Raw genomic sequence first — 22,975 nt, forward strand, 5'->3', positions numbered from 1 at the left:
TCCTCGCCCCCTCGCTTTGCCCTTCCAGCCCCCGCAGGCGTCAGAGGGCAGGCAGGACACGGCGCCCCGCGGGGTCTGCTCGCCCCCTGGGCTGGGGGAAGGGAGGAGAAAACAGAGAAGAAGCAACAGCCTCCAGCTTTTCCCTTCCTCTAATCTTGCTTCACTCCCCCTTGCTCCCTCTCCCTCCCTCTCCCCTTTCCTCTCCCCTTTCCCCTCCCTCCCTCTTTCTAATTCCTGCCACTAGCTCGGAGCCTCATTCAGCAGCCGCCGCCAGTGGAGTGTAATAGGCTGAAGATGCTGCCGTGTCTGCTCAGCGTCTACTTGTGAATGGGACTTGCCTCCTCTCCCTCCTCCGGAGGTGGCCAAGGGAAGCAGCCAGCCCCGCTGGACCCGCAGGTGAGCGGCGGCCGCAGCCGCGGGGCCGGAGTTGCCCGGGGGGACGAGCGGGGCGCGCTGCCGCCGGGCGAGGAGGCGGCTCGGCGGAGGGGAGAGGGAAGGAGCGGGGTGCCGGGGCCGGGGGGGTGCGGAACGGTGGTCTCCCGGAGCTCGGAGCGGGAGGATGCGTGTGTGTGCGCCAGAAACTTGACAGCAGCGGCGGGGCTGGGGGCAGCCAGGTGTCAGGAGCGGGGCTGCTGGGCGAGCGGAGCCGCTGCTGGGCGAGCGGAGCCGCTGCCGGGCGAGCGGGGCCGGGAGCGCCGGTCGAGGAGCGGGGCTCTGCCGCAGCCCCCGCGCCGAGGCGGCCGGCGGCTGCCCGAAGGGCTCCCCGAAGAAGGGGCGCGAGAGGGGAAAAACTGTGGCAAACGGTATTTTTTTATATATATATTTTTTTTTTTCCTGCAGCTCTTGCGCGGGGAGGGGGAGGGCGACCGTTTGGCCGTTTTAAAATGTTCCTCCAGATAAGCAGATATTGAAAGCCCCGAACTGAAAATCTTTTACTTGCGCTGTAGCCCCCAGGCATGAAATGGATATGCAGAAATTATGAGTGCATGAAATGAAGGATACTCTGTCCAGAATAAAAAAGGGAAATACTTTGATTTATATATTTTCTTTTTTTTTTTTTAATTTATTTTTCTTGCTGGCTTTCAAATGCATTACTATTCACAAGGTACCAAAATGGTCTCTAATACGGGCTAGTCCAAAAAGCATTAGACTCTTGGGTGATATATGCATAAGCACATCCCTAAGAAAGGTAAAATAGATCAGGCTGCAGGTCCCCATAAATACCATTAACTTTTAGAATAAAAGTGCTTCCTGTGCAGTCCTTCGGGAGCACATATAGCAGTCTGACATCATGATACAAATGCCTTTACCTTCTATAGAAGTCCCTCTTTATTGTCTACTCTTTTAAATATTCATTTGGTGAGGCGAGAACCAGTATATGCTAGGGGATCTTCTTTGTACCATTGCTACAAAGAACAGTGCGGCTGTGTAACACAGTATTTACCTACCAAGATATCTGTGACAAAGGAACCTCTTTAGCAAATGAGGTCACTAATTCAGAAATTGGCCCTTTATAAGGAGAATGCTCATTTCTTCTTCACATTCCAGTGACTAGTAACTCCCTGGGAAAGACTTTCTTCCTGTTGATTTGTGACGGTGATACAATAAGAATTTCACAGACTCTGCACCCCTCTATGAAGAAATTAAATATTTTTAATTATTTATTAATGAGACCGTTGAATGAGAAAAGCACTAACAGATTCAGAAGCAGGGAAGCACGCACTCAGACGTTACTGAATGTCCATCTCTTTTCCTCCTCCCTTGCTCTTATGCTTGCTTCAGTGTTTCCAAAGTCTGTGTGATTCTCCAGGTAAATACTTTCTTCTCTTTTTCTACACTGCCTAAGGTATACCAATAAATAAATTTGCGTTTAGCGTAGAAGTTCTGCAATAATTAATCTGACGTCCGCCTCAGTCAGGTCTGCCCACTGAGATTTGGAACACAAATCAATGACGGTATTTGATCCTTCGGATGATTTTATATGGAGAGGTATATAGAAGTATGTGGAAGTGGAATTGCAGATGTTTGCTTATGAGCAGCATTTTCAGAGCAGAGCGGCGCAATTCACGTTGCTGGGAGATGGGCAGTGAGAACAGTAGGGAGACTGAGAGCAGAAGGTCTGGTTTCAGCTTCATACCTTAATACACATAAAACATTCTTCTGGCATATTTCTTAGTCTACTACGCTCTAGAAAACAGAAGTTTCCGACTGTGCTTCTAAAGCAGTTCTCCTTCCTCTTGCAGGAAAAGAACAAAATAAAGTTACAGAACTAGGAAAAAGATCTTCAATAAAAGAACTGGAAATTCTTTAGGAAAATTACCTAAAAGACATCTTTCTTCTGCAGGCTCTTGTTCTTAGGCCCTAGAATAGGACTTTTTTATTTTATTTTTTTTTGTCACTTCAGCCTTTCACCAGAGCATCAGAGAATGAGCATGGAGAGAGGATGCTATTTATAGGCTTCTCTCCATCAGCTTTAACTTTGCTAAAATTTTAAGTGTTGCCTGTCCAAAAAAATCACTAGGAGCTAGATTACTTCATTACCAGAAATGCTGCTACAATAGGGTATGTCAAGAGATGAGATAAGTCATTGCGATTTATCGTCAGCAGTTTCAGAAGGAAATATGTATGGAAATGGTTGGTTGAGAGACAGGACAGGTAAATTAATTTTTCTTTTGCATAACAGTATGGGGAAACTACAAAGATTAGAATGATTTCTGTGATTTATCTGATAAAATGCTTTAAAATAGATCATGTGATTTCAGCTTCAATTAATATGCTATTCTGACAACATTTGACATATTTAATTTAATTTAGTGTGAGAAACATATGTGAAGTTGAGAGTTCCAGTAGACTGAGACTAACATTTTTTGCTTTCTACAAATGCTGTAACGGAACAAAGCACAACTTGAGAAACAAATGTTTTATTGCTGAGATTTCCACAATAGAAGCTATTTCTAGCTCAAAAGTCATAGAAATTTAAAGTAATTTCAAACTTAAAACTAGTGTCTCCTCTTGTTGGTGAACCCCCTGAACCAATTTTGAATCCATTTTGTGAGCTGGATGTTTAGCAAAATATCTTCAGTGTGGGAGAAACAGAGGTCTCATCTGGAATCAATTAATTTGAAACAGTTTAGCAATGTACTTCCTAGACTTTTTTTGTGTCTGAGATTTTCTACTAGCATTTTAAGCGAAAAATCTGTGTATAGTTGCGTATGCTGTACCCTTCCCCCCCCCCCCCCTTTTTTTTTAATGGCCTTCAGTTTTCATTGTCCCTTTGTTGGGGCCAACCCAAAGCCTTAGGGAAATAAGTGGAAAGATGGCTTTTGATTTGGATCAGGCACTTTGACCATACGAATTAAGAGGACTTACTTTAAACTTAAGTATTGTCATTTTATGTTATATATATATATATTTTACTAGTTAAGAAACACAGTAGTCATATACTCTTATATAGTCACATGCTAAAACTCTTTTATAAGAGAAGATAGTCCTGTGTTTGGGTTTTGGTACTGAAGACTGGGATACTCTTAGGCTGTGAAATTATTGATTCATTTAAGTGCAAGCCCTCATGTGCCGAATTATTAAACCCATTCATTTCCTTTTCCTGTGTAAGTAAGGACTTTAAAGTCATTTAAATATTACCGAAGGGTAGCAAATTTGCAGGCTATCCTCCCAGAGGAGAGCTGTGACTCCAGGAGCCGGGATTTGTGGAAGCTCCCGGTGCTGAGCCTTGGCTCTCGCTCTGCCTCGCTCAACAGGTCGAATGGAGCCGGCGGGGCTCGGCCGCGGGCTCTCGGCAGCCCGGGGCTGGAGGGGTGGATCAGTCCGGGGCTGGATGGATGGCTCAGCCCCGGGATGGATGTGTCAGCCCGGGACCGGCGGGCTCAGCCCCGGGATGGATGGGTGGCTCAGCCCCGGGATGGATGGGTGGCTCAGCCCGGGGCCAGCGGGCTCAGCCTAGGGATGGATGGGTGGCTCAGCCTAGGGATGGATGGGTGGCTCAGCCCGGGGCTGTCGGGATGGCTCAGCCCGGGGCTGGATGGGTGGCTCAGTCCCGGGATGGGTGGGTGGCTCAGCCCAGGGCTGGATGGCTACCCGTGGCCCGCGGGCTCAGCCCTGAGCCGGGTGGGTGGCTCAGCCCGGGGCCGGTAGCTCAGCCCAGGGACGGATGGACGCACGGCTCATGCAGGGCCCGGTGTCCGCTGCCGGTGCCGGCGGGAGCGGCGGTCGGTCTGTCGGTCACTAGAGGGCACTGATGCTCTTCGCTGCCGCGGCCCCGCCGCTGTCGGGGCGCGATGAAAAGCCGTTTTGTTACCGCCGGCATCGCCGTCCCTCTCTGGGGAGACGGGATTCAATCTCGCTGCGGTCCGGGCTAATGCGCGGGCAGTTTGTCAGGATTAACATCTTCCCAGGCAGTGGATCGCGTTACCTGCGCCGTCGCACGACCCACCTTGGCGCTCGCTGCGAAGTTTTGGAATCGTGGAACTTCAGATGCTCTGAAGAGTGCCACAGCTGGAGCCTAGGTGTAAAATAAGCGGCTCAGTCCTCTCAGCGGCAGTGGTTTTTAAGGGGTTTGCTATCTCTTTCTTCCTTTTTCAAAGGCAGTGTCAGTTCCTGCTATGCCGAGAGAAAGGGTTTAAAGACAGAAAAAATGATATGGCGAAACAAAAAATATTTCTTTCAAAAATATTGTCACGCTTGAGAGATCTTATAAAGACAACCTTAATAGAATTGAGACATATTGGGCCAAATTGTTCTAATTTTACCCATATACATCTAGGTCAGTGGAGCTTACAACTGAAGAACTGAGAAAAGTAGGTTGGTCCAAATGATTTCCATGTATCCCTGTAGCACCTTGGCATATAAAAGAAATTGTTACAACCTATCATTGCAAATGCATTGTAAAGGACATAGATGACAGTATAGATTTTAAACGGTTGCAGGCTTGGAAGGACTCTCATTTCCACCTGCCCTGTTCTGATGTGCTTCCCTAGACAACCACTTTGGGGTATTGCTGAAGGCGGGATGCTGGGCTGCGCAGATCCTTGATTTGATTCATAGACCAATCAAATTCCTGTGTATAAAAAATATATAGTATAAGTAACAGAGTGCAGAACATTATAATGTTGTATTATATCCACTTGGGCAGATACGCAGCCAGAGAAGCTAATGTGTCTAATAGAAATTGTCTACAACTTTGATGCCAACAATGGGCAACACAGTGCCATAATAATTGTACAGCTTTCTGTCAATCACCGGATTTAGGATATTAATGAAGAGTTATCTTAGAGTAACAACTCTTGGTGAGAGAGTTAGGAACTACTGCACTGGAAAATGTGCACTGCTTTGCTGAGGACACCATGTCACAAAGAGCAGTCCGAGATCCGTTGACTGCCCATCTTCTGTGCTCCAAGGCAGGGAACATCCCTTAAGCTCTTCAATGAGCTCAAGGTGGGTGGAAAAGTTAGAGCTGCCAGTCATGTTCGAGGCCCTCCAGAGAACATTACGCATGGCTGGGACATTAGCAGTGCCTCACAAGCCAGCAGGAGCTCAGAGACAAATATCTGGAGCAGCCGGCCCCGCTGCTGAGCAGTGCCCTTGGGGAAGGTGACATTATGGTTAATTTTGCCTGACAAAGGCATAAGGCCTTCTTCCATAACTGCTTGGGTGGCGTGGTGGCTTTCAGGCATCCCAGTCCCACTGAGCTCTGCTGGCTCCATGAGCCATAATTTAGCTCTTCAATTTTAAAGTGCTGGCTTAAGCAAATTCTAAGGGGGTTTTGTGTGGTTTTTTTTTTTCTCCAAAGTTTGGCAATGAGTAAGAGCCTTCTCCCTTCTGAATCAGCAAGAGTTCATCAGAATTCTTAATTGTAATGCAATGGCAGGCAGAGTTGGAGTAGTAGAAATCAATGTAAATGGATTAAAAGAAAAGGACCAAGTAACTGAATGTAATAGAGGAGCCAGGATTTTCCAGACTGATTGGTGAACAACGCAGCAACACGTTTCCAAATATAATTCACTATTATAATGAAGATTTAATAGTTCATCAACAGGTAGACTGCAGCCACATTATACATAAACTAACATAAAATGCAATTGTGGATTATGAAGTGTTGTAAAGTAGACAAAATTGAACAGAACTTTGATACACGAATGTAAGCTGTAGGAAGTACCTATCTAGACGGTAATTGCACTTAAGCTTTCATTTAATTGTGTTGGTAGGGTCTGACACTGTTCAGGTGAACTCCCAAGGATGCTGTGGAGACAGGGGCCCCATAGGCGAAGGCTGGAGTGATGAGCAGAAGGAATTATGTTCAATAACCCTTTAAAACACAATTCACAGCATTTCCACATTTGAGCTTCACAGCACCGAGCGTTTAGCTCCCTTTTCTCTGTACAGTGCAACTAGTTGGGGTTTCCTTGCTTCTGTCCTCATGCTAGCAAGTGGGATAGAGATTAAATTTATGGTGTATCCACTTGCAGACACCATTTCTTTTCACATGAGCTCCTGATCACCCAGAGTCTACACTAGCTTGGTAAGCTAAAAAGTTCCTTGACTTGATGTTGCTCCCATTGAAGAGCTGCTTCTTCTGCACTGCGTTTTGGTACTTTTCATTTTATACAGTGCCATCACCAGATAGTCCATGTGAAAGTATTACATTTAAGGTTAAACTGGTGCCATAGAAACTCTGGTTCAACATAATTTTTATCCCAGTGAGGCTGCTGATATATATTTTTAAATAAAATAAAACCTCAGAAACATATTAATTGGTCTCAGTGGTTAAGTTAAATAGTTAAATACATGCATACATATCATTCTGCCAAGGACAAGTCATTAGTTCAGTATAAACCAGAAATGATAGCTCTATTTGAATCAGGAGACTAAACCCTATTTCCATTAATGCTAACTGTTTTATTAATACATGCATGTGTCGGCATTAAGTCATAAATTTAAATGGTCTGTCCCTTCTTGATTTAAAGTAATTATCTCAAAGATCTTGTCTGCTGAGTGAATAACTGTGTTACTCCTTTCATCTTTTATCAACTAATTTTTTTATTATTTTTTTTTTGTATGTAGACAGTGTAAGGCAAACAAAAGAAATAGAGTTTGTGCAAAGTTGGCTGGCATTTGAACCAAAAATAAAAGTATTTTCATTACCAGAGCAGAATACTTGTGACTATTCCAGACCCCAGGCGAGGATTCTCAGACCATTTTAAGAGTCATATAACATTCTGTACCTGCCTGCATCTTATGTGCACTTTATGCACATTTATGTATATTTTCATTTATATAGTTAAGATTAATTTTTGTGCGTTACTGGGAAATGTTAATTGAAGCAACAGGTAAAAAATGCAACCTTTAAATTGTTCGAGAAAAATCGACATTCAAAAAGTTTTATACCTAATTTTTGACAATAATAGTTTAATTTTACCTGAGAGAAATCCTGTGGTAAATACAGGACTTCGAATAGCATTTACAAAATAAAAATCTTGTCTTATTAGCCCTAGAAGACACAGTTGAAATTTCAGGATTAAATCGTGTCCTCTTCAGAACAGTCCTTCCAACAGGCAGCGCTCCCTTTCAGCAGACTTGACCACCTCTTGATGTAGTTAGGTATTTCTAAGTTTCAGATCACCATTCAAGACAAGGTTTTAGTGCTTTTCTTCATTCCAGGGTACTTTCTGGTCAGGACAGAAATGATTGTAAGCTTTTTCTGAGGAATGACCAAGATTAAAACAGTTGAGTGGTGCCAGGTAAATTCCGTATGTACAGCGCAGTGATCAAAACCTCCAGCTTCGTATTGCATGTAACCATCATTATTTAACCACAGAGATTACCAACCTGATGTAACTGAAGAATCACTCAAACATTTATCCAATGCACACAGTGAAGAGATATTTTTAAAGATAACGTCTCCTTTCCATTCTCTTTCAGCATATTTTTCTTGCAATTGAAATTGCAGTGAAGATCTTCAGTATTTCACATTAGTGGAAGTTACTGTTCATTCACAGTTTCAAACCCAATTTCTCCAGACATACGAGGTTCCAGAATTTTGAAAAGCAGTTGAGTAATAATTTTACTTGGGGCTCCGATTCAAAGAGAAAACTTTGTCTGCCACTGATTGTTGCCTTTTTATTTGTTACCGTTCCAGTTCTAGCTGTTATAGCTCAGAGAATACGGCTGATTAGTATGCATTTCAATTCTTTTTAGCATGGTGGCAATTTACATAGTATTTCTTTTTCTAAAGCAAGAAGAAAACATAGCAGGCATTGGCATTTACATACAAACAATTTATCATTTACATACAAAAGGGCTGATTAGGTAGCAGCGCAAGTGACTGTAGGTCAGACTTAGGATGGTCATCGTAGTTCTTTCTGTCCTGAAAATTGTGAATTTTGCAATGTTTATATGAAAAAAAATTATGTTCATGAACTATGAGTATGTAGTCATGTTTCAAGTACTAAACTTAATCCTCTTAGAGATCTCTAATATGTGGTTTTCTATGGTGCAGTCTTTGGCTATACCCTTGTAGTGAGGCTTGTTTAAGTTGATCTCTTCTTCGATGACTCCCAGTCCTGTACTGAAGTCCACAGTCCACTGGTTACAAACGAAGTTGATTTGTAGATTTAAGAGCCAATTGGGGTATCTGCATGATCCAGGTTGAAATAAAATGTACAACATTTAAAGTTACTGTCTATATGGCCTTGGTAAGATAGAGTCTGTGCTCCTAGGTGTAGTTCTTGATTCTCAGGTTCTTGCATCACCATCTTGAGTTCATTGAACTTGCTTATGATGTTTCCTGTGCCTTGCTTTATTAGCTTCTGCTCCCCCTCTACAGCAGAAGATGCAGTGAACTTTTCATCTTCAAAGTTTCACATTTTTGGATGCAAACTTTGCTCTGCCCTCCCATGACCTCCATTTTATCAGGTATAGTGGACTCTTCTAGCCTTCCTTTTTATTTTTGTGTTCTGCTTTACTCAACCGTCTCCACTTATCCTTAAGTGTGGAGACATTCTTCTCTGGGTCAGGGTAATCCAACACTTGTCTTCTCCTTTGGCTATTACTTCTACCTGAATTAAACAAGGGCTTCCCATTCCTAGGCTGCAGTGCAGTCATACCCCTCGCTACAATCTTGTAGTTAATAATGTTCTGTTCCCTTCTGCACACATTACTTAGTTTTTTGGATCCATAAGCAGAAGTCTTACTTGCTTTGTGGCCTGGTTTCTATTTGGCTAGGTATATGTCAAACTACTGGCAGCAGCTAGATGTGAGAAAAACTAATTCTTAGTATGTTCAATGACTTCATAACAAAAAAAACTTCACAATTAAATAAGGTGACATTGGTGTGATCTGAGAAATAAGCGATCTCCTGAAAAGGGAAATGGGAGTCAGCCTTACTGCCTCCCTAGACCGTTTATATACAATACGCAGGTGTCATACATGACTAGGACACGATAAACTCCATTGGAAAAGGAAACACAAAGATTTCCTCCGTGCTGCAGTGATGTGCTGTGATTCTGTAGCACCACCAATTAGTAAGCGGCCGCTGGCCTGGGTTTTAAAGGAGCAGTCAAAACACATGATGAAAGTCAAATTACGAAAGTCGTAATTTTTTTTTTGAATGGCATTGAGTTGACATTGAATGCCACCTTATTGTGACCTTCAGTATGTATTTGTACGTTTAGAAGGCTAGGGAAATGTCCACCTTATTTAATATAAGCTCAGAATTTTGCTTTTGTTGGTAGCAGACTTTTTTTAATGACTTCTGTGAGCAGACAAGTTTAAACTATTTATCTGATGTTTACACTTTACTAGGTAAAATTTTGTCTGGTCAACCGGATATAAACCAAAGAAACTGTGTTGGAGCTCATGGGGTTATTCAGTTGACATTGGTGATATTGAACAATATCCTTGATACGGAAATTTTAAGTAGTTTTGGTAGTTACGTTAACTCATGTTTTTAAACAGAATTTACATGGAGATGTGCATTTCAGGGCTAAGCCAGCTTTTACAGGAACGCTAGTAGACACGCCGCCATATGTAAGAAATTGCATTAATATTTGTTTAATTATCCAATCAAATTGAACAAGAAATTAGTTTGGCCGAAACAACCAAGTCTATAGAGAAAGTGCCAGCTCTGATACTTACCAAGATTTGACAGTTGCTCGCTGTCGTGACCTTGGCTTTTTTTCTGATGAGCTAGAGGTCAGAAAGTATGCTAGCTGTAATTACTGCCTTCGTAAGATTCTGTAGGCCATTCTCTGCAGCAGACTTGGGCCAGATTGTCTACATGTACCAGATTACTGATGAACTGGGTGCAAATCTCTGTTTTGTTCTCAAAGCTGTTCAGTCCTGTTAGGATATTTCCCTTCAGAAATGAGTGACTAGCAAGTCATTTCTTGGAAGCCGCACATAATGTAAGAGCTACTGAAAAATGGGACTTTTAACTTTTATTTATATTTTGCAAAAGATTTGCAAAGAAAAGAAAGTAATGTAAATGATATTAATAATGTGTATAAAAGACTTTTCTGTTGGTATTAAATCATTTTGCGTACTGGAGGAGAGAAGAATGTTTTTGCCTAGGGGTATAGCCCATCTGGAAATTAAATCCATTTTTACTAGAAATGAAATCATTCAAAATAAACTGCAGAAAAGCTTGTGTTTTAACTGTTTCCATGTGCTTAAAAGTAGACCATATTTAACCCATAAATGCCTTGGGCAGTTTATTCCTTTGAGTTAATGAATGCTAATTGCTGCTTGAATTTGGGATTGGCAGCTCCTCCTTTCGCGCTTTTTAGTAATGTTACAAGGAGTATTTTGAGTCACTCAGATATGACGGTTTCCTGTTTCACGTGTTAGTTATATATGCAGCCCCTGTGACTTAACGGAAAAAACATAAAATTGTATACACCTTAACTTCCTTTCTTATTCTTCCCTATTGATTATGCACATTTCCTCTTTGGGCTTTATAAAAGGCCCCGAGTTTTATTTTCCAACCAATTAGAAACATACCAAGTTTTTAATAAGATGTCAAGTATTTTAAATGTAAAGACATGAATTTCTCTCCACATCCTCATGCCCCAAAATAATTTGTCTCTTATCTATAGTAAGCCAGGCATATTCATTATGCTTTCTTAAGCCTGTATCCTCACGAATTGAGATGTCAGGCTGAATGACACAAATCCTTTCCGCAGCTGTGCCTTGAAGGACAGATGCCTTTCTACCATGAATGATACCAGAAAAAGTCCTGTTGCGAAACTTGTTTTCCCACTTCTCAGCAGTCTGGTGAGGTCATTTCCATAATCCATGGAAGTGTTGCTAAAATTTAGGGGTGTATATATACACATACATATATGGCTAAGTTGTCGAAGCTGTACAGGGAACTGAGTAAGAGATCCCTTTACATTAATTATGCCTTCTAATTATGCCCTTTTAGTAACCTCCTCATTTCCCTAAAGAATCCTAGAACGAATGAAGAGGAGCATAATTCCTCATTTATGGAGAGGAATTCTTTCAGTAATCGTATTCAAAATTGCAAACCAGCTGATAGGACAGCATCTGTATCGACTTCCAGTTTCTGTTCCGTCTTCGGGCAGCGTGGCTAGGGCTTTGACTCGTTAATGGCACAGAGGACTACATCCAGGTGCTTGCGTTTGAGGAGAGGGAAGAATGAAAGGCTTAAACCTATCTATTTGTTTTTCCTATTTTAAGAGTGTTCTTTCACCTGACTAGATGAGTGTGTGTCCGCTCAAGTTTCTTTTGGTGGAAATAGTTGGAAAGCATGGAATGTGATGAAAACTCTTGTATTGCAAAAGCAAACCTTCTTGCTTCTCAGAAGTATTTTTATGTGTCTCGATGGCGTGCCATCTAAAGACCCGCTTCCAAAGCATGATACCAAGGCAAGTTAACTTGACTGAAAAATAATTTCAGTTTGTTTAGGAAGGGGGAGTTTCAGCCTTTCCATAAACATCCCATCGAGTCTGTGATATAAGGATTCTGTTGGACCTGCTGTACTCCTGGTGGAGCAGCATCCCCAAAAGATATTGTGGTGCGCACTTTGCAGTGCTGGAGCATTGCATAAAATCTGCTACTAGTGGCAAAAGGGTTAAAAACATATGGGCTAGTTATCTGCCTGGAGCTTCAAACAGCCACATTCTACATCAAAAAGGGACTGCAGCAACTCCTTGATCAAAGCTCAGGTAATTTAATTATTTGCCTTCATGAATCAAGGGGTCCTTGAACAAGCTCAGGATGTCTGGGTATTAGAATATGGGAAATTTATTGTTTCACTCCTAATATTCCAACATCAAAGAGAGCTTTTTCCTCTCAAAAGCAGGCAGAAGTCAAAGAATTCAAGCAAAAGCTAGCATGGAGAGATTCGGTTTTCTAGGATCTTTGTGAGCTGGAAATGAAGCTGATTCCTTCCTGTGGGGTGAGATATTTACCACTGTGATTCTTTGTGTTTATTTTATATAACTGAACATCTGTACTAAATCTTGCAAACTGAAATGCTTAGCTCCTGCTCCTGTTCACTTACTCGACGTTGTTTTTCCTGTTTCCTGATCTGATGTGATTTTTTCATGTTCTGTTTTGCAAATCTCTGTTTGCCAAGCTCCAAGTGGCTCTTTGACCACATCGTGCTTTGAGATTCTAATTAGCGCAGTGTAATGTAGACTGTGCACCCTAATGCGGAGGAGAGTTCTAGAGCTGATTTGTCCAGCAGACCCAGCCAAAAGTCAGAAGAAATGCAGGGTGGTGGCAGAAGCCCATGGTCTGAAGGACAGTGCTCAGTCCCAGGCGCTCCCTGTGCTTCTCACCACTGGTGGCAGTCACACTAGTTCAGGATTAACGAAGCAAAAATTGGTCGGCGTTTTTAAAACCCTAAACATAGCAGAGTTTTGCATGCTGATACAAGACTGGATTCTCAGCGTGCAGAAAATAAATGTCATTTTATTTCTAGGAAAGATTAATTCCTTTGTGTCTTTCCCTTTTATTTTTATTTTTGCATTTTCTTTTGGTCTGCCAGATTTCCTTTAACAGCTGGGGCCTGACCCTGCTTTTTTCCATGTTCACGGACCAAACATAATGTACTAAAATTTCTTATGGTAAGTGCCAGTCTTAGTGTATGTGTTGTATGTTTATCTGCTATGTCATTCCTGCATAAAAGCTCTCTCATTGCCTGCGTTGTCCTGATTCTGTATGTGTTCTATTCGCAACCTGCAACGATCCCGTGTGTCAAACTGCTCTTGAAGCCAATGAGATGCCTCTGTGTAGAGCGCTTCCTTGTATCTTAGCAGGAACAGAAATAAATTAGTGGGAGATAAGTCAGTAGAGACAGGAAACAAATGCAGTCACTACATGTGGTGACAAAGGTTTCCGAGAATCATATAGAAGTTATATAAATAGAAAGAAAATAAAACGAGTTGGCTCCTCCCACCTTCTCATATTTACCTGTGAAATAACAAGTGCCACAAATTTCTAATACTGCAGATCCTTTCGCAATTGAAATTTTTATAGAACAAAAGGACTGCGAGATGCAAAATTATGATAGATAATCTAATTAACTATCCCATAGAACACAATAAATAATTAGGACAAGGGAACAGTGCAGTATTCTGCAATTCATTGTCATGCTGGTGAGGAGCTCTGCAAAGTATTTTGTTTAAAATGGTGACGTGATGCTTGGAGAGATGCTCCTCTGCTTTGTGTGCAGAAGGTCTAACCTGCTTCACGGATCAGCTAACTGTGACACAGCTCCATCAGCTGTGTGCGCTATGGTTCCTTGCAATAAGGTTATGAAATGAAGTCAACTATACTCAGTTGTAAAGATGTGCCTGATTCCTACCAGAGTTCCCAGGTAACTCTGTTATTGGAAGAAGACATTGTTTGTGTCAAACTTTTGAAACCACTGAGTTTGATTTTTCAGTTTCTTCAATTTGCACAGAAAACTTCCTTTTAAGCTTGAAAGACCTTGCTTTTCAGTTCAGTTAACTGAGCGTGTTCAAATTATTTCCATGTGATAATCTCATTCTATATTTTCCAAGAGATCAGCCAGTAGAAAGGTGATTATTTCGCTCAAGGTGAAGTTACGTGGTTGGTATCACACTCAATCTACAGTAGCATTCAAGGCAGCAGCATTATAGTCAGCCAGGCGGTATTGCCAAGAAGTTTTACGTGTGTACATATAAATATATATATGCACAAGCACGTATGCATGTTGTGTGTGTATATATAAGGGAACACACACCCTTCCTGAAGGTCTATAATTTTCCTGTGAAATCTCTGATGTTAAGCGGGACCATCTACACGAGATTATGGAATCCTTAATTTCTGCCATAGAAACTCTGTGGTGGTGTGAGTGGTTGCGGTTAGATTTGCCAGTGAGTGATGTAGTGACAGTGCACATGCCTGTGCCATTACCAGAGGAGGAGGAATTGATTAGCAATAACACACTTCATTAACACTGCACTTTCTCAATCATTGTAATTGTGGCTCTTCCCCTAAAACATCAAGTGGAACAGGTTTCATTTCAACCAAATCAATCTAATGTGTTAAAATTTACATAATTTCCTCTCATTGCGTTTATAGAGCAGCAGGAATTTTAATTTGCATTGTCTGTATAGTCTATAATCAAAGTGTTAAGAGCACGAGGTTTATTCATTATGTATGGCATGTGGTGACAAATTTACATAATAGGCTGCATCTTGCTGAAATATTCCTTCTTTCCCCACCCCCACCTTTGCAATTTTGGCTATAACTTATATTCTATAAACCTGTTAATTCAATTACACAAGCCTTTGAGTTCCATAGAACATTTATTTAGGGAGAAGTGTCCTTATAAAAATAAATAAGTGGATAAAATGTCATACTGAAAGATGAGAAGTGCAAAGGGAAAGCACTTGAAAACTGGACCATGTTTCCTGATTTCAGGAGAAAGCTGCTATAAACCCACTGCAGTGTGTCCTGTTGCTGCATACCGGAGGTAAACACTCACAGATTGAATGGAAAGGTACATTTTTGTTTGTTTCGTGGCCGTTTCTATATAGAGGCTATTCCATGAAAATTTTCAAAACTAAGTTAGGGAATAAAAAGCAATTAAGAAATTAAGATGCTGTCAATGCAAACCTCCATCATTGATTGTTGCCTGCTAAGGCCAACCTTTGCTTTGTGTAAATGAAAGTGCTAAACAAGATATTTTTGATAGAAGATTATTACCTTTTAGTAAATAGAGAAAAAACAGAGGATTTTGAAAACATTTCTAGCAGCTAAAAATATTATCTAAATGAGGAATGTAATGTGTCTATTGGATGAGATACATGGGTCCTCTACAGAGTGTCACAGAGCTACCATAGCATAAGATTTATCATTTAGATCTTTGAACTACTGAGTTTTATATGTAGCATCGGTCAGATACCTCCCTTTTTCCCTTTTACTACCCAAGTAAGGGTATTCAGGCTAAAATGTAGGAATATGCATTTATTTTTGTTATGTCATATTATCTTATAGTGCAACGGTATAAATAAATACATTTTGTGTTCTATCATGTACAGAAACTCAGGTAGTACAAGATTTATCTGCCTTTGATCAAAGAAAATCTCTGTAGAACCTCTTAACAGAAGGGCAGAATATATTTAGCTGTTGACAGGTGTTTCAGACCTTTACTGAAACATTCATACAAATAGTTTTATTAATACATAATTAAATCCCGAATCTGATGTTAAGAGTTTAAAACCGTCACAGAGCATTGTATTTGAATTGTATTTTAGTCCATGCTAAGAAAAGGGTGTGTGGGTGTATTACATGCGTGATGACTTGTATTTTCAAGTTATATAAGTATGGGAGCAGACACAAATCTGACATTTGTGAATATTTCAATCTCTGTATGAAATTGGAGTGAAACTTCGGTTTATATAGCAACTGTTATCATCCAATGTGTGCCAAAATGCTTCTGAACGATGTTATGTCAATGTAGATGCAACAGCTGCATACATTAAAATGAGGGTGACACTCTAAGTTTGCATTACTAAAGTTATAAAATTAATACTTAGATAACTCTCAGTAGGTTGAGAGAGGTGCAAAAGACAAACGTAAAGCTGGTTAACCTTTGAGAGCGAGAGAAAACCCAAGGGAAGGGGAGACCCGTTTTGCAACGGAACTCACCAATAAAAGGGCCTATTAAAGTGATTATGGAGCTGTAACATGGGCCACTTCTTTTTTCCCCAGCTTTTCCCAGAAGTTACTGCATGTGCTGCACAGTCCTCGGAAATGCCATCTCGTTCTGCCCTCCGGCTCCTCTGCCAAGGACTGTTTTGCCTGCCTTCCATCTTTTTTTTCTTCCTTCCCCGTTTTCCTACCGTTTCCCCACATCCATTGAATATTGTTTGAAAATCTGCAAGGAACTATCAAGAGGGGAAGGTTTATAGAGAGAGGCACGTACCCAGGGCAAGTAATGTAGTAATGGTGGTCATATTCCCAGAGGTAAATGATGTATATGCTCAATATTCATATTCCTGTAGCGGAACCCTTCCAATTGTATGTGCTGGAGCATAGCGGGCATGGGAATGGGCTACAGTTTTTAATTTTTCCTTTCTGTACCTGGTGTGTAAGAGCTGTATGAACCCCAAACTGATTTTGTGAGCTTTGCAGAATATTCTTGTCACATTGAAACCTCGCTGGAGCTGCACCTGGGTTTGGACTCTGAGGTTTCCGAGCATCAGGACATCTTGCTGTCTATTAAGCATCAGCTGTAAGAACGCCAGCTGGAAATGTCACCAAAGCTCTCCTTTGTTTGAGCTCTGCTGGCCATCTGGGGGGAGCCTGTCTGCCTGCCTAGGTGAGAATGGATGTTCCCGAAAGCCCGGGAAGGAAAGGGGAAAGGTGGAAATAAAGAAGCGTTAGGTGCGATGCCAGTTCGTGCCATCTGAGGATGTGTCCTCTCCGGGGAATTGCACCCGGAGGTGGATTGAACCAGGTGAAGCTCTATGTTTACATCGCACACAGATGAGTTAAACCACCCAGTTCGGTGTGGGAAATTCCACTTTCTGCAGCGGCACTTGGAGTTGCCTTAGTCCTGCTGCCGCCAGCTTTCTAGGAGAGTAAGACCTGCTGAAGTCTCAGCAGAAGTACTCTCAATCTGCCACTGCCACGAGAATAAAATACAATAGTCAAAGCAATATATCTTAACCAGCTCCGCAGATGTGATGTTCAGCGATGCACCTCCTGTGGAAGGTGCTATCGTTTATATCCTGCTTCGTTCAATTTGATATATAGTTTTTCTTGTCTGTGGCTTCAGCAGCTGTCATGTAGATCAGACTTCAGCTGAAATCTGTGTTTGTGGCACTCTCTATGAATAAGAAAAATGTGTTTTACAACTGAATACAAGAGATGAAAGAGAAATCAGATAAAGTCAAAATGTTTTAGAAGTTTAGGAAGTTGTCTCTTGAAATGGCTACAGAACTTGGCTAGCCAGTAAAATAAAATAAAATGTACATTAATCAGTTGAAATATCAGATTAAGATATTTATCGTAAATACTGTGGTGCCACAAATAAAGAGGAACACTTTTTTCTGCAAACCAAAATACAGTTTCACTATCAACTCAGTAACTTAGCTTTGTTTGAAAAGGCTATAGCTAATGCAGTTAGAGAAATATCTAAGACTACGGTAATTAAAAGACCGACAGCACTTTGTTTCTAACTTCCTGCAGGATAGTTTGGCATCCAGGCGGGAGAGCAAGGGAATGGTTCCCCTTTCTCTTAGATGTTATGGTTTGGGCAGGAGTTAGGCAGGGGCAGACCAGACTCGCTGTGGTTGTTTTTCAGTGTGTACTTTTCTTCTTCTGTGACATAGAATGTGATTATTTATTTTTTTTTATAGTATCATCTGGGGCTTCTATATAACAAACATGTTCCTCTTCCAGGCCCTATGCCAGTGATGAAACCTTTGGATTTCTCAAGCTCTCTTCTTGTGGCACATTATACTTATAGGTTTTTGGTCTTGTATCGCGTATCTTAAGTTTACTCTAGCATGTATTGAACCCTACGTGCTGCGTACACCTGAGTGTGCTTTGCAGTGGGTGCACCTCTAAAGTACTTCTGCGTGGCCTGCCTGAGGAGGCTGGAGTCAGAGACTAAAAACGTCTGCTGCTTCTCTTCTTTTTTTATTTAGTGGTACAACACCATAGGCATAGAGCAATTTCTTTGCTTATTTGCATGATAACACAGAAGCGAGAGCAGAAACCCCTTGTTTTAAGTGCTAATACTTTAATGCTTTAAAAAGAGTTTAAAATGTTGACAGCTTTCAAAGGAAATAGATCAGCTTCAAATAGACAAAATATTCCACTGATTTAGTGGTTCTTTTCCTCCTTGGTCCTGTTTCAATTCAGGGACTGTACAAAAATTCAGTATTTAATAGGTTTTTGGAAACTTAGTTTTAAATCAGGGAAAGATCAGCAATATGACATTGCCAGCTCTACAGGAAAAATGAAATGTCATGTAACTGAAATAAGTGCTACAACTCTTTGTGAGGCAATTTCTGTATTTTTTTTCCTGCATGATTAGATTTTATAAATATCCTGCTGTGTACAGGTATGTTCTCATCTCCCCATCTACCAGTACAGGCTGATGGGCTGTCCTCCACTCTCAGATGACAAGCAGCCAGCAGCAGTTAATGACAGCATTGGAATTTTTGGCACCTTTTTTACACTGCACTGACTCCGTGCTCACAGGATAATTATCTCTCAGCTTTGCTTTATGTCACTGAGTACAGGACATGCATCAGTGCTCCTTCGAGAAATTTCCAAAGCATTTATCTGTGAAACTATGATTTCTAAGTGCTTGTGGGAAAGGGACCCTTGACACCAAATATGACTAACGCAGGGGTATTACCGACATCACTTGCTTGGTTTCTCCTTTCTGCAGTGCCATCGGTGAATTTTGGGCAGGGTATAGCATTGTGACAGGGGATGATAAGCAACTTTACATATTCTTGGATATCAAAGGAATCTTAGCACGTGTTTATGTGGAAGGTGACAATGCTTTTGAGAATGGATTAATATGCTTAAATATGGGCAAAGGGAAAGATCACGGTGGTGTTGTACTTGAAATTTCTGTTTCATGTTAAGTTTTATTCTTCAGCAAGCTATGTTTATAGGCTCCATCATGAGAGCTGAAATAAAAGATAGAGTAAGAAGCACCAGAGTTGGGAAGAACATGGATCTTCTTTGCTCCATATGCACTCTGTCAAATAAAATTTCTTTTTATTCCTCTTGCATTAAAGAAGACCGAGATAAAATGAATCCTTACTCTTGACTTTTCACCCCCAGACCGCTTAGTCTTTCATCTTTTCGGTGCCTGGATCCTTCTTTTAACCTCTGTCTGTATTGCCCATTTTAAAATACACTAATACTACGGATTCCCTCTCCACATTCTTGAACTCCTTGAACTCAGTGAGATTTTTACTGCTGAACTTCCGTGGGTCAGGTCTAAGCGTTCAGAGTGCCACATACAGTGGATTCCCAAACTCAAATTTTCAAATTTTCCAGCACACTTGCTACAGGGATCCCCCCCCTTTTTTTTCTTTTCCCCTTTTTTTTTTTTATAACTGTGATTCTAATTATTTCAAACGTAATTATGTACTTAAGAATTTGGGGAGTAGGAAATGATCTGCAAAACAGTAAAACAGGCAGATCAGATGCATCTTGCCGTCCTCAGAAGCAAATAGTAGTAGTAGTCTTTTGAAGAGGCCATAGATTGCTGCAAGGAAGCTAAGTGGATTGAATTACTTATGGCAGAATATTTACATGGCACTGAGCCTAAATGGTTGTCAGAAGAGTTTCTCCTGTTGAATGATCAAGATAAAGCTGCTCCAGCCCTTCCAAGTCATTCAGCTGTACAAGCTTTAATTACCTAAACCTGGACTGAACCCACTTAATCAGTCTGGTTCTTCTGAACTGCCATCATTAAATAACTTACCCCCAATATCATCCTAGTGTGAGTTGTCGCTTCTAAAGTCAGGTAGAAGAAACGCTACTGGAATAGGGATCTTTGAGCAAGGGAATGCCAAGACTTTTCATAAAAGCTTCTGATAATAAGTAAACAAAGAGTGAAATTTGAGTTATTTGTTACAATTATCCTTTTTAGATTTATTCGATGTCTTTCAGCTCAGAGAATGTGACCTCTGTTTTCAGGGTTTTTTCAGTATAAAGTAACTCTTGTGCTCTTTCAAATTAAGTATCACATACTTGTTACATTCTCACAGAACCTGAGAAAACCAAGAAGCATATATTTGATTCATTGACCTGTACTGAAATCCATAGTCTTGTCCTTACCATTGAACAATAAATGTTGTGAAAGTTCTTCACAGTATATCAGATCACAAAATGTTCCCCTTATTTCATCTGCTGTTTTCCAATTTTTTTTCCAAGAAGTTCAGTACCCAATTGAGTTCTGATTATTTTTTCCCTTAGATTTAAAATGGAGGAAATGTGAATATTTTATTTCTGCAGTAAACTGTTCCTCAAGAAGGTGATGAGAGCACCACAGAATGAGACAAAGTTCAGATAAATCTGGCTGTAATAGTCTCCCAAAGAACTGTTAAGGTTTTTAAAAGAAGGAGCATTAAATCAATGCAGGCTAATAATTTCTTCCCAGTATTTTCTCCAGATATGATTGTATAGAATTTCAATAGATGTTTTCCTTATTCTTGAACTCTTATTATTTTCTCCAGCTTCTTTTAGAATAATGTTACCAAATATCTGTTTCACTCATAGACCAAATAATGGCAATTCTTTATGCAGAAAAGAAAGGGCATTTACTACCTTGAAATTATCATTTCTCAGATGCTAAAATAGGCAAAAATCATAAAGCAACAGACTTGCTGTGATTTTAGGTACTTCTTTCCTGGAATAAAAAAAAAAACCCCAAACTAGGATTTTTAATTCAGAGGAAAATTAATTCCATCCTTTCGTATTCTTAGCAAATGACTCATGTAAGAGTTTTCAAAGTCATTACCAAATCTTTCTTTTGCTAAGATGGAAGATTGAACTTAAGAGGAATTGCTGGCTCCCACGTCATGTCAGTTGGACTCAACTGAAACTGGCTTCCAAATTTATTTCTTTGTCTGCCTCTTGTTTCTGTATAGGACAGAATTTATGGGTATATTCGAAGCCATATGGATATATGGAAATATATGCACAGTTACTGGGGAAGTCTTCTGTTTTGTGTAACATCAGTCATAGCTGTTCCTGTTTAGCATGATGAGAACAGGGAAAATCCACTCGATTAGACCCATAGAACTACAAAATATAGAGGTGGCCTTTACAGGTAAGGTGTCTGAAATTGCTTCTTTTTTCATGTTAGTATTTGTAGTTAGTTTTAGGTCAGGACAGTAGCAGAAAACAAAATTTGCTTCAAAAGTAACAGATGTTACCTTTTAAAGAAATTTACTCTCTCCAAACCTTCTGCTCCAAGTTTAAAGTTTTTTGTAGTTCAAAATTTAAAAAAAGAAAACACATCTAGTGAAGAAGATACATTTTTGGTCTTGTTCTGCAGCAGAAAGTGTTTGCTAATATAGTTATGCCAGGATATCTATATCAATAATGATCCTTATTTTAAGCACAGCATGTATTGGCAAAGAAACGCTTTTATCAGTTCATGAATTAAACCCATATAGCAGAAGTGACTTGTCTTTGCCAGCTGAAATACTTCTCAGTTTTTTGTCTTACACCGTTGTCAGTGAGGAGGGGCGGAAACCATACATCTCTGACTGCCATAAGCCGGACCCATGTTTTCAGGGAGCCAGAGAAAGTGAGACATTGCTAACTTTAGACATCTCTAAAGTTTCTGCTATTTTTACAAAGAGAAAAATTCTAAAGTCACAATTTTAAAGAAACACTGGTATCACCAACAGAAAAAGGTGCCAGTGAAAAGGGATTTTGGGTCCTGTAAAAACCGATAAGAAAGATTGATTGATAGACTATATGGGCTAATGTCACATTTCGTAATCTAGAAGGATTTTAGTAAAAAATGTGGGCTCTTCGCCTACCTTTGTGGATTCTTCTAATGACTTGTTTTATGGCCTCTATCCAGGTCATTCGTCTCTTTACACCTTCCCAGATGGCTGTGCCCATCTCTTATAATATGTTTGCACATGGTTTCAGAAATCAAGAGCCTTTAGAGAAATAGGTCCTACAGTCAAACCAGGAATAATTTCCAATCTAAGTGATCTAAAATGTCTGAAGAGTTTTCTTACATAAAAGCCTTGTGGAGGAGACTAAAAACCCATGGATGTTACATAGCCTGAGTACAACTGAATATGGCCAACAGTGACCTTCAGAACCTGCAGGACCTACAGTTAACTGTACACATCAACATTAAATTAGCAAAATTAAGCACTTCTTAGCTTGGAAATGCCGCTAACAGATTGCTGGTGGAACACACGTGTCGTTCATACACAGTGTGATACAATCGTTATTGCTTACGGTTAAGCACGATTTTCCATTCTTCTGTGTATAAGCTTTTAAGTGCAAAACATATTTCCTCCAGACCTGGGGTGGTTTTCTGTGTCTGAAGGTAACAATTGTTTAAGGAGAGGTTGGACAAAAAAATAAGTAAAAAAACTCTCAAACGCCTTTGTTACAGCTGGGTCTTTTGATATGTCAATAGCAGTTACTCAGGGATAAAACCGCTAAATTGGGACAGCTCTCTTGCTTCTTGCCTACCAAGAAAGCTGATATTGGTGCAGCACACATGGTACACTGGCATTTTTCTGCTGTGCAAAAAGCGCTTCATTATTGCTGATGACTGAGAAACTATTGGTGCCAAGTTCTCGTTCTTTCAAATTCGGCTGGCTAATGTTTCTGTAGGTCAGTGATGGCTGTCTTGGGTTAAGATGTGCTAGAGCTGCTAAGCAGAAATGAGATGCTAAAGAAGATGTTCAAGCAGAGAAAAGACGCGAGTAACGTGAGATACAAACAT

General features: G+C 40.6%; 1 protein-coding gene across 2 annotated transcripts in view; it reads left to right on the plus strand.

Moving 5' to 3' along the window:
• Positions 1–244: 244 nt before the first annotated feature.
• CDH11 (cadherin 11) overlaps positions 245–22,975 on the plus strand; it is an 86,177-nt gene continuing 63,446 nt past the window's right edge. Inside the window, exons 1-2 of one of the 2 annotated variants that reach the window (XM_054200482.1) lie at positions 247–396; positions 14,932–15,010. The gene's annotated coding sequence lies outside the window, so the exon portion shown is untranslated. Of the gene's footprint in view, positions 397–14,931; positions 15,011–22,975 lie in introns of both variants that reach the window. The other variant, XM_054200480.1, reaches the window with a different exon arrangement.

Source organism: Rissa tridactyla, chromosome 4 (assembly GCF_028500815.1).
Source record: "Rissa tridactyla isolate bRisTri1 chromosome 4, bRisTri1.patW.cur.20221130, whole genome shotgun sequence".
In the NCBI taxonomy this organism is placed as follows: Eukaryota; Metazoa; Chordata; class Aves; order Charadriiformes; family Laridae; genus Rissa; species Rissa tridactyla.